A 6,955-nucleotide genomic window follows, 5' to 3' on the forward strand; every position below is an offset into this window, starting at 1 on the left:
TCAGTGGGAGCCACTTTGGTTTGACCTAGATTAAACTAGGGCGTAATTAATTGTTCCCTCCAACTAATTGTTAGACAGTTTTGTATGCCGTTAGCTTCAATCAGAATGATGTACATTATGAGTTTATTGTAAATGAATAAAAGTGCATATTTGATTCATGTTCCCTTGGTATGTTTCTGTGTAATGCCCTTAAACTGGATACTTAATGAGACTCGTGTTAGTTTAGAATGTTCACAGCCAGTGGATCGGTCTGGGGAGACCTATCCTGACAAGGCTGACATTGTGGTGCCACCAAGTCGGTTGGGGTGGCCTGTCTCAGCTACCAGGGTGAGACCCTAGGCACATACAGTGTAGGATAAATTGAATCTTTGAACTGGACCAGATTTCCAGTATTACCCTGGACCTTGGAGATTGATGGGCAAAACTGAAAAGTTACACCCGACCCTAGACTCGATTATGATACTGCACTAGGTGTCGGATTGAGTTGTCTTTGATGTACCATTCAGTGAGATCCTTAGCAGGGGTCAAAACCTGGGTATGTTGGGATAGTCCGAGAATTCATTTGAGTGGGTGATCATAGTGACAGGATCAGCCCCTTTGTCGGACAAAGGTAATGATCGGGAATGCACTCTCGCTGATGGAAACCAAGACTGCCGGCAGCCGATTTCAATCGTTGAGATTTGTTTTGCAAAGTATATTTTATATGAGATATAAAAGTATATATTATGGTTTCTAAAATGTTTGCAAGAAGGTTTTAATTCCCGGGATCCATATAAGCAGAGAGTGCAACACTGCTCCTTGCAGCTGAGGGAGAGGTCCTCTCTTGTCGGGCAGTGTATGATCATTATGGGCTGAGAGGTTAAGTGTAAGACCATTGAGGATAATACCTGATGGGCTAATCTTGCATCTGGCCACAGTCCCTGGGTGTTACAAGGTGGCATGGCCCAGGGACCACTTAGGGTAAGTGTTGGGCCCATAGAGCCCATTGGATGGGTTTCAAGGGGTGCACTGTCCATAACAGTGTATTCGGCCAGGCCTTGTGAAAAAGGCTGGGCCGAACCCATGTGGCTGATGTGTAGATCAATGCTTTGGTCTCACGCCATCCAAGGAAGCCCAACTGGCCAGTAGTTAGGAAGGTTAAGTGACCACATATGCTTAATGGGCCTAAAGCCCATTTCGAACTGGGCCATTTAATTAGTTAAATATGGGGCGAATTTTTAGATGGATTAGCAGATAGGATAGGGTCTTAGCCTTATCCACTCAGAGAGTCCAGATTTGAATGTGATTCAGATCTAGAAACCTCCTAATGAGATTAGGAGAAGGCTAATCTAATATGCAGATAAGATAAGGGTTTATCCTTATCACCTAAAGGGATGTCTGATCCAAATCAGATTTAGATCAGCAAGTCCTAATTGGATTAGGAGCTGATCCTTTAGGGTTACAAGAGAAGAAAGGGGCGGCACCCTTTGGAAGAGACATTCACATCCTCTTTAGTGCTGAAAACACTGAAGAAAGAATTAAGCAATCCTACAGAATTCTTTCTTGCCGCCTCATTGTTCTTGCCGCCCTGTTTGCCAGTTCGATCTCCAGTTGTGGAAGAAGTCAAGATTCGATCTTGACATTAGTTCTTTGAGAAAGGAATGATAGGAAGCTGTGCTCACGTGCCATCCTGCTATTTCTTGCGAAGGACAGAATTCTTGGAGAAGAATACTGCTGATTCTGCTCCATCCTGCACTGCGCCATCTTCAGTGGGAGCAGTCTTTGGATCCTTCCTTGGGCATGAACACCTTCATTGGGGGATACTGTTTCTCCGTATCAGGTATAATCCTCTCCTACTCCTTTTGGTTCAGATCTGGTTCAGTTTATGGTTCAAGAATGATCTTTGAAAATATGATTTTCTAAATAGGGAATGTGATTCCCAATTGAAGGGAGAAAAAAAAATTTGAAATTCGCCCCTTTATTCCGCAAGATTTGGGCGTCCATACAATGGATCTCTCATCCCTTCAATCCATTTGCTGTTGGATCTGTTGGAATGTTTCATAAGATGATAGAGGCGTCATAGACCGATGTGGGAGGGGCCTATCCTAAAATGGAAGACTCTCTCACGGTACCTTGGCGTTCACGAATATGATGGGTGAGTACTCACTGGACAGAAAGGTTTAACCTAAAATGGCAATGAACCTTGTCTGATAGAGGCGAAAGGGAAAGCTCATACGATGAGTGGATATGATCCTTCATAGAAAGGTAGTGGGGTTATGCAGCTGAAACAGTTGGTTCCATGCACCCTATGTGATTTCCCACATTTCCAAAGACAATTCGCAGTCTCCGTCACTGAGATGGGAGGGAAATCTCGGAGATGACTAAATGGAAATGGAACATAGATTAAAAGCCATATCTATGTAGATAACATGAATCAAATTAGGTTGTGGACTAATGTTTGCTCTTTATCAGAAATGGCAAACGGACAATTCGCTAAGCTGTTGGACGACAACAAACTTAAGGGACCTAACTCTACTGACTAGTACCGTAATCTTATGTTGTTCCTCACTTCTGAGAAGTTGGACAAAGTAGCTAAGAATCCTGCTCCGGAGCGTCCGGGTGATAGGGGTTCTGAGGCCTGTGGGAGGGACTATTTGGAATGGGAAGAGAAGAATTTCCTAGCCCGCTTCTACATCATAGCCTCCTTGGATAATCCAATACAAAGGCAGTTCAATTAGATTGAATTGTCCAAGGACATATTGGATAGTCTGAGAATGATGTATGAGAAGCATAATCGTTCTACTCGTTAGAAGGTCCTGAAACAGTTCATGACCGCGCAGATGTCCAAGAACCAGCATGTTCATGACCATTGTCTTTGGATGATGGGTTACATCAATGAACTTGAGGCTCTTGGATCCAAGCTTGACCATGTCATGAAGGTAGACGCCATCCTAAATTCTCTGCCCTCTACCTTCAATCAGTTCATCATGAATTACAACATGAACAAGCTGTTTGCATCCAAGAACTCAGCAATATGTTGCAGAGGGCCGAGGAACTGATAAAGAATGAAGGATGAGCCCCTTGCTATGCTTGTTGAAGCTAGCAAATCAGGCAAGAAAAAGATGAAGGCTCAGAGAAAGTCTCAGAAGAAAGTTGCTAAGCCCAAGAAGCAGAAGAAGGACAAAGCATCAGATGCTTGTCACTTCTGCAGACAAATCAGCCATTGGAAGAGGAACTATCCTCAATACCTGGAATCCAAGAAACAAGGTAATTTCGAATCCTATGTCATAGAAACCAATTTGTTGGTAACTTTTGCTTCCTGGTGTACTGACTCCGGGGCTTCGACTCATGCGTGTAACTCACTGCAAGGGTTCAAGATAAGCAGAAGACTGAGTGATGGAGAAGTAACTCTTTACTTGGAGATTTCTGCAAGTGTTGCAGCTACGGCTATAGGAACCGTAGAGTTAATTTTCAGAGAAAGAACAGTTGTACTGAAAGATTGTCTCTATGTACAAAATTTGAGAAGAAATTTGATTTCTATTACAAAATTGTGTGCGGATGGATATTCTGTTTTCTTTATTAATACGATTACTATCAAAAGAAATAACAAATTCATCGCATACGGAGAACTTGAGAATGGTCTCTATGTTCTCCATCCTTTTTTGGAAACTAACATAACTAAAACTACGTCGGTCGATATCCCCAAGAAAAGAACCCGTGATACAGTTAATCTCATGTGCCTGTGGCATTACCGACTTGGCCATATTAACATAGATCGTATGACAAGGTTGGTAAAGAATGGTTCTTTGGATTTTCTAACTATAGAAGATCTTTCCACCTGTGAACCTTGCCTTCATGGTAAGATGACGAAATGACCATTTAACGGTAAGCCTGAAAGATGTACGGGCACGCTTGACCTCATACAGACTGATGTATGTGGTCCCCTAAGTGTTAGGACACGTAACCAGCACGTTTATTTTATAACATTCACCGATGACTACTCTCGGTATGGTTACGTGTACCTAATGAAACATAAGTCTGAATCCTTTGAAAAGTTCAAGGAGTTCAGACAAGAGGTCGAGAAATAGTTAGGGAGAGAAATTAAATCCCTTCGATTAGATCGAGGTGGCGAGTATCTCTCTGATGAATTCAGGAACTACTTGAAGGTCAGCGGGATAGTATCACAGTTGGCTCCTCCTGCTACACCACAGCTAAACAGTGTTTCAGAGAGGAGGAATAGGACCCTATTGGATATGGTTCGGTCACTTCTCGTGCACTCAGACTTACCCACATCCTTTTGGGGTTACGTATTGGAGACTGCATATACGTGCTGAACCGGATTCCAACCAAATCAGTTCCGAAGACTCCCTATGAGCTTTGGACCGGAAAGAAACCAAGTGTAAGACACTTGAAGATTTGGGGTTGTTCAGCACATGTTAAAAGAATGAGTGCGGACAAATTGGAATCCAAGACCAGTCGTTGCCTATTCATAGGCTACCCTAAAGGCTTTGTGGGTTACATATTCTATGACCTAAGAGAACAGAAGGTGTTCTGTAGCCGAAATGCCCATTTCTTGGAGGATGATTACATCCTGAACAATCATCGTCAAGAAGTTGTTTTTGATGAGGAGAACTCAGGGGTAGTGGGAGGTGTCCCACAAGTTACAGGTAGTGACCAACCTAGAAGATCTACCTGTTGGAAAGGAAGGATCCATCATATGGACGCCCGGATATAGCGGAATTGAATGGGCGAATTTCAAACATTTCTTTCCTTCCTACAACTGGGAATCGCATTCCCTATTTTAGAAATCTAATTTTCAAGGATCAATCTTGAATCAAGAACCGAACCAGATCTGAAACAAAATGGTATGAGAGGGAAATACATGATACAGAGAATTAGTATCCCCCAACGAAGGTGTTCACGCCCAGAAAAGTCACCAAAGATTGCTCCCACTGAAGATGGCGCAGTGTAGAATGGAGCAGAATCAACAATGTTCTTCGCAAGAACTGGATCCTTCGCAAGAACCCACTGGACGACAGGCGAGCACAACTTCTTTTCAATTCTTTCACAAAGAACTAAAACCAAGAACGCTTCTTGATGACTCCTACGTGAGTGGAGATGAACTGCTAATGGTGGCGGCGGCAAGAAGGAGGCGGCAGAGAGAAATTGGCAGTCTTACTGTATGCTGATTTCTCTCTTCTATGTTGTGTCTATATCTCAGATGAGTGCGTTTTGAAGCTGCCGCCCCCTCCTCCTTTTATAACCCTAAAGGGATCAGCTCCTAATCCTATTAGGAGATGTTGATCCCCTTAAGTGATAAGGTAAGGACCTAAGGACCTTATCTAATCTGTAGATCATGATCAGCCCTCCTAATTTAATTAGGAGTTTCCAGTTTTGAATCATATTCAGATCTGGACTCTTACTGAGTGGATAGGGACTTTCCCTTATCCTTTAAGGCTGGTCCATATCTCGGATTCGCCCCATTCAAGCCAATTCTAATTAGCCCAGTTCGAATTGGGCTTTTGGCCCATTAAATGCATGTGCTCACTTAAGCCTTCCAAATTGCTGCCCAATTGGGCTTTCTCTGTCACAAGGCCTAGCCGAATTCACTAGAGAGCCCAATGAACCCCTTGAGCCCATCATATGGACTCTATGGGCCTAACACTTACACTAAGTGGTCCTTGGGCCAAGCCACCTTGTAACACCCAAGGACTGTGGACAGATGCAAGATTAGCTCATCAGGTTTAACCCTCAATGGCCTTACACTTAACCTCTCAGCCCATAATGATCAAACACTGCCTGACAAGGGAGGACCTCTCCCCCGACTGCAAAGTACAGTGCTGCACTCTCCTCTTACATGGACCCCGGGGATTAAAACCTTTTGCAAACAATTTTGGAAACCTATAGTATATATATTATATAAATATATTTTGCAAAACAAAATTTCAACGATTGAAATCAATTGTCGGCAGTTTTGGTTTCCAACAGAGAGAGTGCATTTCCCTGATCATTACCTTTGTCCGAAAAAGGGACTGATCCTGTCACTATGATCACCCACTTAGATGGGTTCATGAATCATTTCAACATACCCAGGTTTTGACCCATTCTGACAATAAAAATTACAGGCAAAAACATGAGTATGTGAGGTCCATTAAGCAATATCATATGTGTTATGTCATTCTAGCGTGTAATTCATACGACCCAAAAATGGAACCGTTCTGGCCATCGGCTTTTGGGTTGACAGTTCGATTGTCCAGTTCGGATGGCCCATTCTGACAACAAAATTAAAAAATAAAAAAAAAACAATCAAAAACCATTGAATGGGTCAATGGTTCGACTACCCGAGTCAATGAGACATTGACTGATTCAACAGTTTTTGGCCAGGGACCCGGATTGGGATAAAACAGAACCAGTTGCCTGGACAATTCCCAATTAAAAAAATTAAAAAACGGCCAAAAATCATTGAATGTGTCAACAGGTCAACGGTTCGACCTCTCGAGTCAATGGGTCGTTGACTGATTCAACGGTTTTTGGTCAGAGACTAGGATTGGGGTAAAATGGAACCGGTTGCCTGGACGGTTCCTGGGCCAAAATGCTCGACGGTTCGAGTGTGTGTGGTATGTTCCTTTTTTTTTCATTTTACTGCTTTTTTTTTGTGTTTGGTCTTCTTTAAGATCCTCCAAAATGGTCTAGGGTTTACCACCATTTTATTTCTTTCCTTTAGGTTTTTCTTTAGGTTTTCTTTTGTAATGTTTTTTTTAGTTTTCGTACAAGACAATCTGCTTTATCTCTTTCTTTGATTGCATGTATGTTTAGCTCTGATTCAAAGCTGAACTTTGGACTCGATTTTCTAATTTTTTTCCCTTGGTTTTTCCAGTTTTGTGGATTTACCGCCAATTTTTTTCCGTGTTTAAGGTCACTTTGGATTTGTCGAAAGGTTTTGGATTCCCTTGCAATGTCCACCCTTCCCATGACT

This window comes from Nelumbo nucifera, chromosome 1, assembly GCF_055504915.1.
Source record: "Nelumbo nucifera cultivar China Antique chromosome 1, China Antique-T2T, whole genome shotgun sequence".
NCBI classification, from domain to species: domain Eukaryota; kingdom Viridiplantae; phylum Streptophyta; class Magnoliopsida; order Proteales; family Nelumbonaceae; genus Nelumbo; species Nelumbo nucifera.